Below are 20,503 nucleotides of genomic sequence, written 5' to 3'. Positions count from 1 at the left end.
TTAAATAAAAGGGAATAGGGAAAAGGCTGTTTCCTTGTAAACCCTTTACATGCTTGCATGAGTCCCTTTGCAGGAGGCCACTTGTTTGGAAACTACCAAAACCAAGTTTTTGTGATTTACTTAAATACAAAAATGAACTTCTCAAGTCAACTCTACATTTAACGATAACATAGTATTTTTGCACACTGAAAAGATTTAGGAAAAAGAGCTTAGTAACATATTTTCCCATTGAAGAAAGAAGCTAATAAATCTAAAATAAGGACAGGAGAAAGCAAAAGAATCAAGACTAAACTTTCCCTTTGAGAATCAGGTCTGTATTTGCTTTGTCTCTTACCTTAACCCACCACTCCCCACCCACCCACCCACCCACCTCCCCCCCCCCCCCCAAAAAAAAAAAAAAAAAAACCACCACCAAACGCAGCCAAATCACTAGTAACTATTTTTAGGCATATAGCAAATAATTCATTTCAAACCTATTTCTCCTTGCTTACATTTTTTTGACTTTCCTTACAGTTTCTGCGCTGACTGGAACCTCTAAAATCCAGTTAAAAATACTCCGAACAGATCCAGGCGCTAGAGGGAGACATGAGCACGTGAGCTTAACCAGCGTGTCCCAATGTGTGAGTGGGGGGAGGTTACTGGGGAGACCTGATGAAACATTAGTTGTGATGGAAGTCTTTAAGTACAGATGCTTTTGAGAGCTCTAAAGAGTGTTTGAAGATCCCCTCCAAACTAAAAGCAAGTTGTTCGCTAGTGAGTTATGTTTTCATTAACATGCCAGCAGTTTGAAATATTCTTTCAAATACGCTATTTGTAAACTCTAACACAAAAGTGCAAGGTAAAAGGAGCATGTTATTGTAAGGCCCTTTACAAGCTCTCCTGTTTAAATCTGCCTGTATACCTGTTTCTGTATACAGATTTATTTCTGGTCTAGGCACTACTTCAGAAGAGATATAGTCTTATGCTAGACACATATGTGACATTCCGTTCAAGATTTTATCATGGAAGAAGACTTTTTATTTTCTTTTGCAGAGTATATTTAGAAGTGAAAAATAGTAGTTTTCCTGTAGCTTTATGATTTAATATAAAATTTCACCATCTGGTTTTTAATTTTGTTTGTATTAACTTGTTTGGTAAAGAAAAGTATGATAAATGCATTGTATTATAATTGTAATTATAACTGGTTTTAGTTAGTTAAGAGATCACTTTACATCTGACCGTCTAGCCTAGTTTTAGGTTTTAGACACATGAACCATGCACAGTTTTTAAGAACCTGATCTTTATCTGGTGAAGGAATCAACTGAGATCCAGACATTTTGTGACCTGTAACAGGACACTGAAAGATACAGACGATTTGTGCAACCCAGGATGTTTCCCCAGAGGTATGCTCAAATCAAACATTCTTCTCAGCCATGTTCAGCTGCTTGGGAGTGATATACTGCTTTCTCTACTTTTTCTAATTCCATTGGCAACACTGATTTGTGCATATAGAATATGGTTCATAAGCAGTCTTGTAAAAACATCATGTATTTATTTGACATCTTTAATGCTTCTTACTGTGGCTATTTGATTTCTTTCAGGGTAACAAAAATTTATTTTGCTGATATATCACCCCTGCTAAATTTTTGTATAAAACAATGTTGTTAGGCAGCGTTGTGTAATTGAATAATGTGGCTTGGGTACTATGCGCTTTAAAGAAAAACTTAGCTCTTGCTGCTAGCTCTGTGTCTAACTTTGGTTTTCTCAATGCTCTCTCAGAGAAGATTGTCATAGTACTTCTGGCTTCATTTCCAAGAAAGAAATTTATGTGTTCTCTCTGGATAATGCTAGTTTTCCAATTCTTGAGGTAACGTTCCTCAAGTTCAAAAAGTATAATTGGAATGTATTGTTTATTCATGTAATATATCAGCTGTCACTCCAAAAAACAAAGAAAAGCAAGCAAAGAAAACAAACCAAGCAGGCTGGAGGCTTGTAATAGGAAGATGTGCTTTTCCCATCTATAATGTGTGCTTTTGCCTCTGTGTGTGAGACGTTTTGATTACGAAGATGTGTTCTATTAATCTGGTTATAAGTGAGACATTGCACATAAGTCTATTGTTGTATAAGAAAGCCTTTTTCAAAAAATTGGAAAAGTAGATTAATAGATTCCTACTCTTATTCTGTCTCACCTTTGTGTGTGGTGCTTGCCATAGCTTAGAAAACAAATAGTCCAAGACTCACTAAAATATTGACAGCATCTCTTGTCTCTATTTCTGTAGTGGCAAAGTAGGGCTAATAATATGTGTGCTTTTTAACTATGAGTAGTCAGCAATTAATGGCTTTACAGCATTTTGCAATTGTCAAAGCCCTGACCATTAGAAAAGTTTTAATCAAATTAAGAAATAGACTATAAAGTTTTATACTATAAAACATTTTCTAGATCATAGTGTTGTTATTTTAATAAGGTAATTTTTTGTCTTCAAAATATATAAATAGACAAATACATATATTGATGTTCTTGTTTATATATAAAGCAGTTACTGGCAAGATTATAATGTAAAGCTGATGTTTTTTTGCAGTCCCTTTCTGAGTAGTGTAATATTTTTGGTTGATAATTCCCTACAAAAGGTATTTCTAATTATTAAATTAGAAAGCAAGAATAAAAACCATGAAGAAAGGCTTAGAATGAGGTAAAACCATTCAAAAAGCATTAAAAAAACCCTGGTAGAACAAAAGACAATAAGCATGTTGTATTTTATTAGAGCAGGAGTCTACATGCCTGAGGAAGAACATCATATGAATAAATGTTAGGCTTTTGCATAATTATGTCACTTCCTGATGTTGCCTGTGAAACACTAACTTAGAAGAGTATGAGATCTACTTCATGTCCTTAGTACGAAAGAGCTTTTCCAAAAGATCCACTCTTGCACCCATAATATAGGTACTATTGTCGGAAAGAATAGAAACATAAGTAAAAAGAACTCAGATATGTAAAATATTAACTAGATGATGCGTTTGGTTTCCAGCATCCTAGGTGAGCTAGGATATATAATCATTCATACATTCATCCTGTATCCTGACGACCGTTTAGTTATTTATAACTAAATTTATTAGGAGACACTAAGAACTTTTTCCCTTCAGTAAACAGGCAAGGTTTCTCACGCGGGGTAGCAGTTCAAGTTACCACTTGGTATTATACAATTCAACATGCAGGGTTGAACCTCTTGTTCCCATCTGGGCAAGTTTTCTAGTTGTGTGGTTTGAGGAGCCCTTCATACATCCTACTCTGTAAATTAATACCTTCATAAACAGCTGACCACCATTCAGAAAAAGAATTTGGGATGTTTTTGATGAAAAGCACAACTTGTTTCCAGTTCAGATAGGTAGCTGTACCTTACTCTTTGCTACCTTTCATTCCCAGCTACTTATCAGCTTTTTAGAATCTTTTTGTATGTTCTTAACTGATATTGTGCATTACATGAGGAGCTCAAATGCCTAGCTTGGGGTTCAGAATTTAACCCCCGTGCATTTCCATTAATCTTTTTGCCTTGTGTCTTCCATACCATAAAGTCAATTATCTATGTTTTCTTTTTCAAATTGTTCAACTGCCGTAGAAAGCACCTCAGAAACACTAGAAAACATCTCAGAAATAATAGAAACCTATTTTACAGATACATAATAATCATCATGGTGAAAATGTACTGTGCTCAGTCAAAACAACTTCTATAACTTTGAAAGAAAATATCCTCCATCTTTGAAAGTGTGTATTTGCTGTCAATCGACTGCTGTACAGACGAAGGCTTCACAAGAGCAGAGCTGGGTTGCTAGGGGTTTTCATTCATTCTTTTCTGAAGAGACATGAAAAATTTAAAGCTTCTTTAACAAATACATTCATTACACGTCTGATTAAAATAAATGAAACCAGTTTAACTGTGCTCTCTGATTTAGAAGCAACTTCTATAATGTCAATAATTCTCTCAGTGACAGTTTTTTGCACTAACATTAGTATAGTAGGTTCCTAGTATTTTCTTTAGGAGGTACATTCACACAGATATGTTATAAAGACCCTATGACAAATATCTGCAGTTGATTTCTGCAATTATGATTGCAGTTTACCCTAACACAGTGTGCATCTCACTAACCTGTGCTATCAGATCTGGGAAATTCTAATAGCATTCCGAATATTTTGCCCAGATGCCTCTGAGCACTCACTGGATATTTAGGCGACTTGAGTTTACTCTTTGGTTAACTAACTGAACCTAATATATTGCTTTATTATAACTTAATGATTGGAAAGATGTTTCGTAGTAATTGTCTATTACAAGCTTGCTTTCTTCCTGAAATATAAGCTATATATTATTTAAAATGCCATTTAACTGGTATTGGGAATCTTATACAAAGATAGACTTGATTTTGATGTAATTCACGTTACTTAGTTGACATGGTTGCCTTATAAACTCAGCTAATGTCAGGAAAACTTCATGCTTAACTTGCCTTACAGTTTAGCTCTATGTAGGGTAAACTTAAAGTCACAAAGACTGGCCCAATTAGGTAAACTCTTGGAGGGATTACATACATGTTCTGGTCACTTATTAGCCAGAAGAAAATCACCTTGAAGTTTGCTATCCGTAAAGCTGAAGACAAGCTAAATACAGGCTCTTTTGTATCTCCAAAATGTTGGATAGATTAGTTTCACTATTACACTTTATAGTTTTATAGGGCTATTTTGGAACAGCTGTTTTAAATGTGACTACTAATCAGATTGAAGTTGCCTAAGCTGTTGTTTAGGCCCTTTAGTTTTTGACAACTAGTAAAAAAAATCAGGCTGTGTATCACATGCATGGAATTGCATTTATTAATCTAGGTATAACAAAAAGGTGTTTCAAACACATAGAAGGACCATAGTAGTTTTGAATTTTTTCAAATCAGAACCTTCACTAAGGTTTATGCTTTTTGATACAGTGGCAAGGTAATGGCGCAATGGCAAGGTAATAAATAAATAAAGAGTAAGTTTTTAGAAGACAACATAAATGAAGGCTATAGTAAGGGAGTTTTTTCTTCATAGCATTCCAACTTCCATGAACAAGATTTTCAGGTTTTAAAAATTAACATCTATATATTTTCTAGCTAAGAATTGAAATGTGTTTTTGGTTTTTTTTCTAAGAATAAATAGTCAAAAGCTGAACATACAGCTTTTGGATTTCTAATTGATTGAGTTAACATTGTATACTCTTGGCTCATAATTACTAGCTTTGAGAATGTTAAAACAAAGTCGAGGCTTCCAAAATTATGGATTCATCTTAAAAATGACTTTGATATGCTATTTATTTATGATGACTTTTAACTTTTGAAAATCATGGTTTAGCAATATAAAAATAACTATGAAGGTTAAAAACACCATTTAATTTTGAAAAGAGGGATTTTCTAATTTTGCTTATTAGCAGTTGTAGAGAGTTTTGTTAATAAAATGATCAAACTTCTTTAAAGCTTTGTAGTGACAAAAATGAAGATCAATGACCTGTCTCAAAATGCTTACAGTTAAAATTAAACTGAACAAAAAACAACATAAGGAAAATATTTAAGAATAAAAGTTGTTTTCGGGGGACACATCGAACATATCAACAAGTTAGACAATTCAGTGCTTTGTATTTTATTCTTAGCCAAAAGGACCAGGGATAGAGTACAAAACTGTTGAGGCTTCATTTCAAGAATAGAAAACTGAATTATTCCAGGAAAATAAGAAAGAACTTGCTTCAAAATAGATTAAACCATTGTCCTTACTGTTTTTTCAAGACTCCTATTGAAAATCTGTAACACTGTATTTAAATATAATGAAAAAAAGAGCTTGTGTGTACCTCTTGCAGGCCAGTGCCATATCTAACAGGTCACACATTTGTTTGAGAATACAAGGTAAATTGAATGTTGAACAGAAAACTAGTAGACAAGCCAAATCCATTTGCTGAGTCACAGTGCACTTCTGTGACTGTACCAGAGTTACATAGCACACAAAAATTGTGCTTAGAAAAGGATTAAGTATTAGATCAGATCGCATTTATATTTTTAGTGATGTCCAAAGGAGACACCATTGAAAAGAGTAACCGATAAGGACAATTTCATTTGAAGCTATCAGTTAGCTATCAAGATTAGTTGCTTCATTTCCTCTTAAAATTTCTGTTTTCTTAGACACACTGCTGGAGCGTGTCCAGAGAAGAAGGGTCTGGAGCACAAGTCTTATGAGGATCAGCTGAGGGAACCGGGGGTGTTCAGCCTGGAGAGGAGGAGGCTCAGGGGGGACCTTATTGCTCTTGACAACTGCCTGACAGGGGTTGTAGGCAGGTGGGGGTAGGTCTCTTTTCCCAGGTAACAAGTGACAGGACAAGAGGAAACAGCCTCAAGTTATACCAGGGGAGGTTTAGATTGGATATTAGGAAGATTCTTTTCACTGAAAGGGTGGTCAAGCATTGGAACAGGCTGCCCAGGGAGGTGGTGGAATCGCCATCCCTGGAGGCGTTAAAAAACCCACGCAGATGGGGTTCTTAGTGACATGGTTTAGTGATGGACTTGGCAGTGCTGGGTTAACTGTTGGACCTGATGATCTGAAAGGTCTTTTCCTACCCAAATGATTCTATGATTCTATCATTCTATGATTCTGTATTCAAAACAGAATTTAAAGGAAATTATTATAACAGTCAAAAACTGTTAATTATTTATTATGTGATGTCACTTGCTTTCTGCAATGCCAGTTTCGCTTATCTAGCCAGAAGAGACTCATCTATTTAAAACATATAAAAATTTCATTATTTCAGTCAGACAGAGAAGAAAGCAATATTTTATCTAGAAATTCTACTGTGAGCTCATACTGACAGGGACAAGCCATTAGCAATAGTCTAGCTATGAACATGCTTGGCTGTCTCATCGGCACAGACAGTAAGCCTGGAAGAGAATATTTACCCAGCCAAGGGTGATATGGCTATTGTTTCTCAACAGACAGAGTACTCTTGCCCACCTAAGTGTGTTAAACTAGAATGAGAGGCAGAATGCTCAAAGTAATGGGGAATAGGATCTAGTGGCTGTAAAAAGTAATTTTTCTCCACTGACAGTAGTTAGTGTTTCTTTTCCACTTCAATATATTATGGTTGTAGATGTAGAAATGTTTTATATGGCACATACTTTGTATGCTACATGGTTTATCACCTGTCATATGTTAAAATTGTAATATTAGTTGATCATACTGCCAGGTCTTTCCTCATTTAAGATTTTGTATTACTTCGAAAAAAATGAGAAATACCAGCCAGATATTCCATCATCATAATTCCTGTCATTTATTATTTGGTTTTGACCCCTTAGGAACTGCAGTTTCTGGAATTCACAGAATAGTGTAGTCCTTTATATTTCAAGTCTACTTCTAAAGTTTCAGTCACCTGCGGCTCCTCCACTGGATCTTTACCTCTAACTCTGCCACTAAAACCATGTGAAAATAAGTATAACCAGCACATTTAAACATTTTTATCTACCAGCTCGTTGTCATTAGAATTTTACTGGATTTGGTGTAGCAGTTGGGGAAATAGAGAGGTTGTTTTTTTCTTTTTTCTTTTTTTTTTTTTTTTTTTGAGGAGATTATTCTTTTAATAATGCAACAAGTATGTTCTATTTTCAGTCACAGTTTTGGAAGTCAAGAGCTACTCCATTGTTTTAGTCAACAGTATTTAATCCAGTGAGAAGACAACGTTGAGTATATTTTTAATTCCTTCTGAACCATACAGTGTTATTTTGTGTGGTTTCATGTCTGTCAGACATTTTGTAAAACAAGTATGGAAGGAATAAACTAGAATATAAATGTATCCCTTTAGAGTTCTGCTTTGTTGCATATTGTCTTGAAAGCTAGATTATGTTGTGTCCTTTAGAAAATGTGTCTGTAACTTTGCAAGAATAGGTAACTTTTAACACTTTTGAATAATGGAAATCACACAGATGACCAAAATGTAAATTATTAAATAAAGGAATTTGAAGCTGCCATGAAGGTTCTAGTTAATACCATAACTGCAGTTTCTGTACCTTTTAAATGACATTAGACTAGGATGAGATGATTTTGTTTGTTTTTCATTTCCACTTAAGTGAAAAGTTTTTTTGCCGGTGATTTAAATCTATGCTTTAGTAATGTTGGCACCAGGCATGGATTATTCTGCTTTCATTATTTTTCAGTATGGATTTGTTGCATGTTATATTTTTTTAGCATCCTTAAAATTCACAATACTTACATTTTCTTCTATATAATTCTATGCAAAGACGCTGAGAATCTTTGGCAGCCTTTCTTGAGTGACATCGTCTTTTCAATGTTGATCTTATGTACAACATCTGCCATTCATTATGAGCCTGACCAACTGTCTAGTAAAGGTCTTACTGACTCTGATGGATCGTGAGCTTTGGATTGTCAAATAGGAATAAACAGTCCAGTTCCTAAATTCCTTTAAACATTTATATTTTAAAATGTTCTGTATCACCACATTAACAGCAAGAAAACTTTATCTGGTAATTTCTCTTAACTTTTTGTAAGACTGATCTAAAAATTATAGATGTAGAAACTTAAGCTGCTAGCAGAAGAAAAATACATTTTCAAGAATAAGAATTTGATGCATTTCAAAGAAAACTCATCCCCAATACAGCACTAAATAAAAAGATAACCAGATTTGTGTTGTCCTTCTGTATTTAATAATTATTTTTTCCAATTAATCAAAAAGTCAGATTGGTAGACTGGTATCTGAAAAAGCTGCAAAACTTCTTTTGTAGTTCTTTTCCCCAGATCCCTATTATTTGGTGTTAGAGGACTGTTCAGATTTTCTGAAATTAAATGAAGGCAGATGATTGCTTCAAATTCTTATGACCTTAGCCAATGAAGACATTTTATCACTATGGCTGCAAAACACAAATACCCAGTATTGCAGTGTATCTCATAAGCACATAAAAATTAGTTAACCTGGAAGGATTTGCTCTCTTGATACTAGGTTAAAACCTGAATTCTGGAGAGAGAAATAATGCAAGTAGGGTTAACTGATTAGGTGAAAGCTCAGATATAGTATTTTATTCTTAATGTAAGTCTGGATTTGATCAGCTTTGACATATTCTTTTAAGAAAAATAATTCTGCTCCAAGACACTACTTTGAGTATATCAAGAGTGTTTGTACCATGGCAGATGAACTGTTTCATTATGTCTTTTCCAGCTGGTGTAATTGTTACATTCTTTGTGTGCCAGCTCCCTAGAGGGAGAAAAAGCACATATGGTAGAGTAAAAGGTCCTGATGTGGAGTCCATGTGGGGGACAATATCATGAGATAATTGCTGTGGAGGGTGGAGGGCAAGAGTTAATCTGCTGGTTTGAAAAACATTGCAGTAGCAATATTAATGTTGCAAAGCCACAAAGAGTTTGAAAATTAAGATTTAGGGTTCTTATGCAACTTCAGTGGAAGTTACATATCATAACTTCATTATGATACAGATTTTAATTAGCGAGATGTGCTAGTTTTCCTTTAAAAAATGTACAGATATACTCAGTATTTGTTTAAACTCCATTGTTAGAACCGGTCCAGACCTTTATTTGCTAAAAAGCATCGTCTTTCTCTATGGACTTTCAGATGACCTATTTCCTTGTAATAGCAGAGTGTTTCATGAGCACTCAGGCATTTACTTTAAATGTAGGCTACATGACATGAGCTGATAGTGCTGTTCCCATTTTATGGGAATCAAGCTGCAAATCAGGTTACAGAATCAAAATAGAAAGTACCTACTAATATTTGCTGCCAAATCAGAAACATCGGAGACCTGAATAACCAGTGTATTGAGCAGTATATTTTAGCGTCCTCCCTATTTCCATAAGCCTAAATTACTAAAATACTTAAACTTAGTTTTAATCAAAGGTACTTTGTCTGAAGCTACTTTGCCCTTCTGAAGTACCAGGCACAAGAGAGTACCTGCAGCGGTAGATCATGCCAGATTCAGCCTCCACCTTTCCTCTAGTCTTGTATGATCATTTCTACACAGGTTCTGTAAGCAAGCTAGTGACCTCCTTTCTGTTTTCTCACCTGAAACAGCAGATGGCATTTATCTCTCATTTCTTTTATGTACTATATTAAAATCAGTTTTGATAATTGGTTTTCTAGAAATGAAAGAAGGGTAGAGTGAAGACTAAAACGCTGCAGAGATTTTCTTGGTCTGGAAGTGGAATTTTTTTTTTTTTTTATACTGCCAAGTACATAACAATGAAGACTACTTGACCATAAATGTTCTTGTAGTAATGTCTTCTGCAATTTACTGCCATTTACCTGTAACCTGTTGGCTGAATTGTGCAACCCATAAGGACACCAGTGAGAGCAATGATACAGAAAATAAGCTAGTGAGAATAAAATCCATTTACAAAACATTTCTCATAAAGATATGTAAAAAAAAAAAACCAAACTGAAAAAATATTTTTAGAACTCTATCTGCCTATAAGAAAATAATGTTTAAAAATGTAAGTTTACATGCAATGTTTGTTAGCTGAAGAAATGTTGAAGAAAATATCTTCATTGTTCTCAGAGAGAAAGCACCTGCTACACATTTGGGTGGCAGAACTCCCATAGCAAATTAGGAGTCTAAAACTAGTAACAAATGGTCCAATTGTTTCTAATTTAAGATTATTGCCTTCTGGGAATGCTTTTGAAATTATGACCTCTGCGGCTGAGAACTTTAATTATGAAGGGAACAACTAGATCCCCTGTTAAGGACATAGGAAAGTGAATCACCAGGCAAACATTCATAATGTACAGTCAGTTGCGGAGCATTCCTTAGAAACTCAGACCTCAAGTGTCTAACTAAAGCTATCTGTGAAAGCTCTTAGCTTAGAGCTCATGGAATTCTATGGAAGAAATCCAGACTGGTTCAACCAGTATGAAGTAGTGACTGTAAATCACAGATTATTAAATGACTGCTCTAGGTACTGCTTTTAGTGTTGGTGACGCCCAAGCAGACATCAAATCTGAAAGAAATCAAATGTTTTATCCATGTTCTCTTGCTTTAATATTTTAGGAATATAAACATTTCCCTACTGCTGTATCAAAAGATGTCGGCATAGGAGTTTGATTTTTCTTTTAAATGTAGCAAAAGACTTGGTTGGTAACTGTAAGGAATATCAGAAGTATAACTGAAATATATAAACATGAAATTAATTTATCAATTGGAGAGGCACAGTATGTGTGTACATAAACTTTTCTTCAATTCCTTAACCTAAAGGGATTGCCTCTTAAGTATGAAAGTGGTGTTAATCTCAATGCCCCTTCTGTTTTAGTTTTTCTTTAGCAAACCAAAAGAATTCCAATTAGTTCTAAATCTTGTCAATTAGTTTCAGTTAAGACTGACCTTTTTACATGTGGGAAATTGCAATATGCCTATAAATTTATCACTGAACATCAGAGGTTTAACAAGATGCTGTTGTCTCTCTTAATCCTGTTTTGCTACTGATGTCCTCTGTGAAAGTCAGGACTAACCCAGAGAGAAGGCAGCCCACACAGTTTTTGCAGAGAGAGCAAACATCTTGTACTGGCTCTTAAAAAAAAGTCATAGGTGAGTCCAGGTCTGAATCAGAAGTTACTGCAGAGCAGGGATGCACCTTTTTTTTTTTTTCCTTTTTGAGCCACTGTCTACCCTTTTGAGCTTCAGATATTGCGTTTTAGGTGAGTTCTGCTTCAGATTTTAGAAGTTTGAAAATGCCTTCAATAAAATGAGTGGTAATGCCTGCAAAAGGTGCAGAAGTGAGGAAGGTAGGTAGTCCCTTTCTCTAAATTTTTTACTTAAAAATGACAAACCCAAGCCTGTGACTATGCCATTACATTACTGAGCATTCATATGTTACTGAGTATTGTGTACGGTTCTGCTTCTCTCACCCCGTTGCTCTCCCAGCGTGGTTCCTGCTAAGAAGGTATTAGTATTTGAAAAGGCAGGAGAGAAGTGGTAAGGAAGATCGAAAGAATCAAACACATTCACAACCTTACAGAAAAACTCGGGAAGGTAAGGCTTTCCTGCCTAGAAGGCAGACAGCTGCAGGGTGGGATAACAGAGGTTAGAAGTTAGAGGCTAGAAGTGCAACTGAGAGAACAACGTTTATTCTGTTCATACATTCTCCTCTGGGTATTTGGGTTTGATTACTACCTGTGAAAAAACAATAAGCTAATTGGACCTCCAGGGCATTCTTAGGTTCTTGTGACATCTCAGACTGAGGCAGTAACAGTTTATCATCATAAACTGCATGGACAATACAAGGAGGCAGCCTAATGCAAATGGCTTTACCTAAAATGCAAACCACTGTCTTAGAATTTTTTTTTTCTAGAAGGAGCTAGATACAATACAGAAGTAAGGCAAATTCCAACAAGAAACACACTAAATTACTGGTGAGAGAACTAGAAATCTGTTTGCTGTGTGAGCAGATCTTTGGTAGGATTAATATGATCAAGCATTTTATAAGAAGTGGAAGATTATAGGATCTGCAGACGGGTATCCCCTGATTTGTAATTTATCAAAACTGTAGCTCCAGTTTTGTGAATCCCCCCGTGGTACTAGCTAACCTGTCTTTCAGGGCACGAAAGCAGTTAAGAGGGAAGCATATCACACTGCTGCCCCACCTGGATTTGCTGTTTGGCTTTTAAGGGTGAATAATATAGTAACCTTTCTAAAAGTGCATTTGTCTTGAGCACCAAACGGACCTTAGGTATCCTCTGTCTTTTTGAAGCACAGGAACCCATGGATTGTCTAAGCTGCTTCAACTAAATGCAGTTTACAATGCATGTTTAGCTTTATTTTGTCAAAAACTTGTATGGATAAAAGATAATGTTTCTATGAAAGATACTGTTAAAACAGCTTGAACCAGCTACTGACTACTCAGGTTTTGTCCAGGTGAAGTGCTCATTCATCTCACTAAGAATGTAAATTGAGCAATTCTCACATACTTGTCTTTGCATTTGCAGACATAGAATTTGAGCTTTGACAGACATAGGAAGAAAATTTTGCTATTTTCTGTCTGTAGATGTCTGAAAATAAACCCATTTGCAAACAACTGAATTTTGCTTTATTTATACAATTTATACAATAAAGGTTAACAACCATAGTAGTTTACTGCTTTGATGCTTATGGTTCTTTACCACTTTTAAAAAGTCCTTCTAATTTTTCTCTTCCCAAAATAATCAAGTTTTGTGATTAAAATTTTGTGGTGTGAAGAGATAAGGGAAAGCAAATAAATTATTTACTATTCATGAGGAGTCTCTGCTGATAAAGCAATATGCTCCTTATCTATTGATTTTAAAGATCAAATGAGGTACTCGGGTTACATTTCTGTTTTGGTTAAGTAAGGTCAAATAACCTTCACCTCGGTACTCTCACCTTCCAGTTTTTGAATGATTATGATAAATTAGTTGTTGATAGAGATCATCTTACTGAAACTATAACTTGAAAACTTTCAGAATGAATGCAGATAATTTTGCTATAGATAACTGCTTACTGTGAGTGCAAGTGTAAAAGAGAAATAATTGTTGTGTAAATACTTTGTAAGGATCATCCCAAATTTTATTTTTCTGTAGTCAGATTAAAGCCCAGTACTCCTCCACTCAATAGAATACCAAACTTTACAATTTTAATTTAATTTCTTGGCATCACTGAAAATATGCTGGATAAATTATTATTAATTGTTATGGTTATTGTTGTTATTATTATTATTAATATTCAACACTTATTTAGAGATTTGTCCCACAAATATTGTTGTACATGAGCGATGCTTGAATTTGTTTGATTCATCAGAAAAGGACTCTGGAATATATCCAAAACAGGATTTCTGTGCTGTAGTGCTGTGGGTTGTACCACTTCTGTTCTAGGCACCTGCTCTGCAGCCCAGTCCAAAGTGAGTTAGACACTGAGCTTTCTTACTTGATGCATGGATGAAGCGTGATGTCTCACAGAGGAATCATTCCATCTCGGACAGCCAAGTTACTGAACATTTAGCATCAATATGCCCAGGCCAGACTGCTCTACTTGAGCAGATGTCGTATCTGAAAGGTATGGGTTGAGCTCTAAGATGAAAGCACAGAATGCAGTTTTCACCCTGTTAAAAGGTGTTCATGCCCTTCCTCTCTCCTAAAATAAGTGATTTTGATATAAACAGACAGAGACGGTACAGGCAAGCTCATTTTTACACAGGTGATATTTTCTCTTTTTTTCCTGGTGATTAGAGATCTCATCTAATTGACCTAGATTCCATTATTTCCCCTCCATGAGTGGAGTGATCTTAGAGGATAGTTTCCTTATTCCTTAGATTTCTACCTTTCTCAGGGGTGCCCTTATTACATATATCTATATACTCATATATAACTCTTCTGTGAAAATTGTGCAGTTGTAAATAATTAAAAATTCACCAAACCAAAATAGAAGGAAAATTAGTAGGATTCTGTAGTCTGGGTTAAAATTCCTTTATATCCTGCTTCCCGATCCAAGAATCTGTGTCCAAGAGAACCGCACCTTCCTACAGAGCTTTCCAACCCATGCCTCCTACCAATTGGTGACTAACCAATGTGAGATAGGCAAATCCACTTTCTGGAAAAGAGGTGATCAAGGTTTCCAAGTCCACTTTCTAAATTCTCATCCTTTAAATAGTTTGAGTGGATGAAACTGGCAAGGTCACATGGTCTTTTTCTTTCCAGTGATTCCCAAGTGGCATAGATGATGTTCCAGACACCTTAACTGAGCCTGCCCTAACATAGCTGTCACTGCATAAGCCACAAAGGTTACTTACTGTTCCATTATCGTGCCAGTCTTGGTGGACATCAAGGTGGACTTTTCAGCAGGCTTCACCTGGAAGGTTCATAAGTCCTGTCTTTTCTATAACTCCAGCCCCATAATTAAAGGGCACAGTTGCACCTTCTTTCCATGCAGGAGCAGGGTCATTTGCTAGCTGTCAAAACAAATAAGGAAAGAACTTGACTTGGGGAACACAAATTAAAAATTGTATGTCAAATATTGAAAAGGGATCATCAGGCAGATGTCACATATCGCCTTCTGGAATGTGGTTTATAAATCAGGTACAGCTTGTAATGTAAGGAAGATCAATACCCTATTTGACATTTTTTTCTGTGTCGGTTTTGATCATCTACATGTTTGTTTGAAATCTCAGTCATGAAGTGAACTATACTGAATTCATCGAAAGTACTTCAGTGTCCACCTCACACTTTCTATACTATTTCCAAGTGATAAATCACATATTTCAATAGTTGCTTTAATGCACCATCATTTCCTACAGCTTTCCTTTTAATATTATAATTGATTAGATATTAGATTAAAAAGTCAGAAAAGAAACAAAGTTAAAACTTTTCACAGCGCCTTTATTCACAACTGCAACTTGATATTACCAAATGCATTTCCAAAGTCAGAAATTTTTCCCCAGTCAAGAAGTTACATTCCAGTCAGTTAAATCTTGGTTACATTCAGTTGCAGCATCATTTATTTCTGTATTTCTTGGCTATTTCTTGAGATTTACTTGACACTTCAGTTTCATATTTTGTTTCAAATACAGCTTCTGTCACCAGTTCTGAAATATGGGGCAAACCTACGCTTTTTTTAGTTGAATCTATGCTGTACCATTGCCATCAATGTACTATGACAGAATATGAACCATTTAGTTTTCTCTTGAGATCTCATCTTACCCTCCTACCTTCATTAGTAAAAGTTGTATACTGTCCTCTTTTGAAGCTGTCATCTCAGTATTGTGCTTGAATATCTCCCCTTTTTTGCCTTCATATAGGAATGTTACTTCCTTTATAAAGTCATGTTACTTTATAAAACAAATCTGTTACTCTGATCTGTCTATTCCTGCTGTCAATAGTGCTGGGTAGTAACCAGTTGGATTTGCACTGCAGTGTATTCACTGTTTCACCCATTGCCATGCTACTTGATCTCCAACCTACACAAAATATTTGCAACAATGCTTTAATTTCTTAAAGCATATTGATTTTCGGCAATCTTTTTATGACACTTCTCATGGAATACACACAGCTTGCCAGCTGTTGAACAGAAATCTGTATTTCTCATCTTAATGTTAAAATATTATCTCCCTCATAATTTTTGCGTAAGAAAAAAAGGTGGATAATGGATGCATTATCAAACTTATGAAAATGTAGCCATTCTTATTTTCAACATGATTCAACTTGACCACATAAAATTAACACTATACTTTGTAACTGCTGAGACGTTTCTGAGTGTGTGTTACTTATTGCAGTATCCAGGCAACTGATGATTTGAAGAAACTGAGCCGCAGAGTATTTCATTATGTTCTTATAATTTTTTTTTACAAAGATGATTAATTTTTATTTTTACAGTCAGTGTAGGGTAATATTAAAATGTCATTATTTAAAAAAAACCCCACAAGTGTTTAATTAACCTCAAGAACAAATAAAAGAACTCTTAAGTCCTCATCAAAACTGGCTTGTCCAGAAATTGCAGGAGTAGCCATTCGGCCTCCAGGACATAGGTTTGGCTGTCAGTCTAACTTCTAGCTCTTGTTTAAACCATGTTGTGCTCCTGGGAAATCCTTTGTAATTTTTTCTCCATCTATAAAGTGAGGATAAACATAAGCCTTCTTGTAAAATGTCACATGGTCTGCAGATGGGAAGTGGTGTGTAAAAGCTGGGTAACTATTATTCAGATGATATATAACCTACCATTTGTTGGTTCGTACTCTACCTCCTTTTCTGCATTCAGGCTAACGGCAACATCTCCCCTGCCTATCAGTCATTTGCAGGACAGTAGAAACCTCATGTTTCTGCTTGGTTTTGTCTACAAATGGGGTAAAATTTCAGTGCTAAAGCAAGAGTACAGGCTGAAGGGCAGAGTGTGCTGGAAGCAAAAGAAATGTGTTCCATGATCAGCAGCCTTCCAGAGATCCCAGGAGACCCTGGCAGAGTGTAGGAAATGGAACCCAGTAAGATTTCACAACAGAGAGTGGAAGCTGCACAAACCTCTGCTGTCTGCTGACAGTCAATGACACTTTTCTTTGCTACAGGTTTGCCTGTGAGGGAAAGCTGGATGAAGAGTGACTAATTCCAGCTCGTTTTTCACTAGTGTATTAGGGCTTCAGTAGCATGCAGTTGAGTTCCTTGGATTTAGTTTTGACCTCACAAGCAACTGTGGGTGGAAGGTCGCTTCTTCCTTATGATAATTGTAGGTAGAAAATAGCCATGGTATTTCAGTGACTTATATGCTTCAAATAATTTCACTTTGGATTTTCGGACCTTTCTGCATTTTTTTTTCTATAATGAAGTATATACAAGTATCACTAAGTTACCAAAACATAACCACTGAGCTGTGAAATAGTTAGTTAGTTAGTTATTGATACTTACTGCTTGATTGCTGAAAGGTAAGTAATTTGGCACAATTTGTGTATTACAAATTCTAAGAGCAAATAGCTCAGTAGAGCTGTTTTCTTAAATTACTAATGTAGAAATGCCTTTGCGTTCAAGAACTGTGTTTTCTGCTACAATTCCTTAAAACATTTTCTTCAAGGAATCCCAGAAGCAGGATTAAAAGCATTGCTCTAATGTGAAAATAAATAAATAAAAAGAGAAAACCATCTTCTAAGCTCCATTACTCATCTGAAAAATTATAGCATGATTGCTTTTAAAGGTATGATTCAATTGCTCTCTCACAAACATTTAGTGCTTGAAATGATAGAATCATAGAATCATTTAGGTTGGAAAAGACCTTGAAGATTATCAGGTCCAACAGTTAACCCAGCACTGCCAAGTCCATCACTAAACCATGTCACTAAGAACCCCATCTGCGTGTGTTTTTTAACGCCTCCAGGGATGGTGATTCCACCACCCCCCTGGGCAGCCTGTTCCAATGCTTGACCACCCTTTCAGTGAAAAAAATCTTCCTAATATCCAATCTAAACCTCCCCTGGTATAACTTGAGGCTGTTTCCTCTTGTCCTGTCACTTGTTACCTGGGAGAAGAGAACAACCCCCACCTGCCTACAGCCCCTGTCAGGCAGTTGTCAAGAGCAATAAGGTCCCCCCTGAGCCTCCTCCTCTCCAGGCTGAACACCCCCGGTTCCCTCAGCCGTTCCTCATAAGACTTGTGCTCCAGACCCTTCTTCTCCGGACACGCTCCAGCACCTCAACGTCCCTCTGGCCATGAGGGGCCCGACGCTGAACACAGGATTCGAGGTGCGGCCTCACCAGTGCCCAGTACAGGGGGACGATTGCTGTCCTGGTCCTGCTGGCCACACTGTTTCTGATACAAGCCAGGATGCTGTTGGCCACCTGGGCACACTGCTGGCTCATGCCCAGCCGGCTGCTGACCAGCCCCCCAGGCCCTTTCCCCCAGGCCCTTCCCAGCCGCTCTCCCCCAGCCTGTAGCGCTGCGGGGGGCTGGTGTCACCCACGGGCAGGACCCGGCACCGACCCGTGTTCAACCTCATACAGCTGGCCTCGGCCCATCGGTCCAGCCTGTCCTAGATGTCCTAGGTTATCCTGCTTGGCCTTCAGCTGCTACTCTGGATGGCATGGGCATCCCATAAACCCATAAGCTGAATCTAAATGTGCAGCAGTGATGTCTCAGATATTCCAGAACATTTTAGGTGGTACAAGATACAGCTCTGTGGGCAGCAGAATCAAGTTCCCTGTATTTTTCTTTACCAAAAGCATTTGTCATTTTAAAAGGAGGAAGGAAGTGCTGTATTAGTTTCTAACACAGTGATGTATTCGGACTTATGTCAGTCACGTTCAGAAGATACTGCTCAAACCAAGCCTGGAGAGGAACCTTTTGTCCTACAGTATAGTTAACATCAGCTTTGCCTCATTCTGTTCTAGTTTGTCCTAAATAGTTCTCTATCTAAATTTTGCTTAAAATGAAGCTCTAGGTTTTATTTAAAGTTGTAATGAATAATAAAAATCTATCAGCATGAATTAAATAATTTAAAAAGAAAGGCAATGATTTATTTATGCATCTAGAGTATCATACAATATTTAATATAGAGGGGTATAGACTGAATCAGCAGTAACTTCTCTGGTATTTCATAGATGCATTCAGCTGGGTATCAGCAAGTTGCTGTTATATCTGGAAATTATGGAATAGTTGCATCCCTGATGTGTCTTTGTCCTGTGTTAGAGGAATATGTATGCATATGTGTGTACACATTACATTTAGGACCAATGAGTATGTTAATTTTTATTATTATTTTTTATTTATTTATTTAATTTTTTAAATATGCTTTAAAAAAGAACACGATCCAACTAAATATTTTACATGTTAATATTGAATACTTCTTTTTCCAGTCACTAAGTGTGCCAGTCTGATTTAAAGTAGTTTAGCATTTTAGATATTAATAGATCTTTGAAATCAGAGCAGCTAATTCTTAAAAGTTAGCATAGTTTTAAATGCTTTGGTGGGTTCAATCCCAACTTCTGGCATTCATATGCAGAATTTATATCCACTGAAACAAGTAAAATGATATGAAAATATTAAGGCATACTTTGACACTGAAAGAGTGGTGTGCTTAACTGTGGGATTTGTAGCTGAAAAACCATGAAGTAACTTTTGAAATAAAATTCCTGTTAGTTAATACCGAAACAGCAAAGAAATGTCAGTTTCTCTTAGTATTGCATGTCTTGGACTCTTCACTTACATCCAACCTATTCTTAATGGAAGCATAAGATTTAATTAAGGCAAAAAAGATTAATGTTAATTTCTATGGCAAATTGTCAAATTTCTAGATCTGAAGAGGAAGCTATATGGCTTCTTTTTTCATAATCATACCTTAAGCTAGATCACCAGTATTTTTTTGTTGTTGTTGTTCCTAACCAGGATTTTGTGGGGAATGTATGAATTGACTGCCATTATTGCTACAACATTTGGGAATGTTTTGTCATTACAGCAGATCTGAGTTGACTTACAGAAATTCTTTTGGTCTTCTTAAGAAAAGCAGAGCTCTGGAACTAAAGCTCAGCTGAATGTCCCAGACAGGGTTTATAAAATGGTGCAAAATAATGTTTCTCGTTCAGAACTTTTCTTGTGGTTAATGAGGTATTGAAGGCTCACTTTGACCAAAATGCCAGCTTCTGCTCACAATGACACTGCTACAATTGTGTCCTGTTGTGATTCATCAGTAGAAAATTTCAGGAGGATATCTAAGTAAAAAGGGAAAGTTTTTCAGTGCTTTTCCCATTTTATGATAATCTAAGATTTATTTCTATTTAAGCTGTCTATATAATGTATATAATGGGTGTTACATATATGAAAAAATAGATCTATCTTTGTGATGTAATTAGAACTTTACTTTCCAGAATGTAATGTTGTATCCTTTCAGGATAAACCATGAGTTGAGTCTCAGTATTAGCATTTAAAACATCCACAATGTGCAAGCCACAGCATATGGTTTGTGGGAATTGGTGATGATATGGTATTAAGGTAGCAATCTAAAAACATGCTTCTCTCTCAGAAAGGATAAGATTTATGTGAAA

General features: G+C 36.1%; 1 protein-coding gene and 1 long non-coding RNA gene across 2 annotated transcripts in view; one reads left to right on the top strand and one right to left on the bottom strand.

The window, feature by feature from the left end:
- VEGFC (vascular endothelial growth factor C) overlaps positions 1-20,503 on the top strand; it is a 249,332-nt gene that overhangs the window by 10,526 nt on the left and 218,303 nt on the right. The window lies entirely within an intron of this gene.
- Positions 393-20,503, bottom strand: part of LOC308070879 — an 89,767-nt gene continuing 69,656 nt past the window's right edge. The window contains exon 3 of the long non-coding RNA XR_013930886.1: positions 393-14,941. This is a non-coding gene — a long non-coding RNA (uncharacterized lncRNA). The remainder of the gene's footprint in view (positions 14,942-20,503) is intronic.

This window comes from Falco punctatus (genome assembly GCF_963210335.1).
Source record: "Falco punctatus genome assembly, chromosome: 1".
Classification (NCBI taxonomy): domain Eukaryota; kingdom Metazoa; phylum Chordata; class Aves; order Falconiformes; family Falconidae; genus Falco; species Falco punctatus.
The sequence above is the reverse complement of the archived record's forward strand: the minus strand, read 5'-3'. Positions and strand labels throughout refer to the sequence as shown.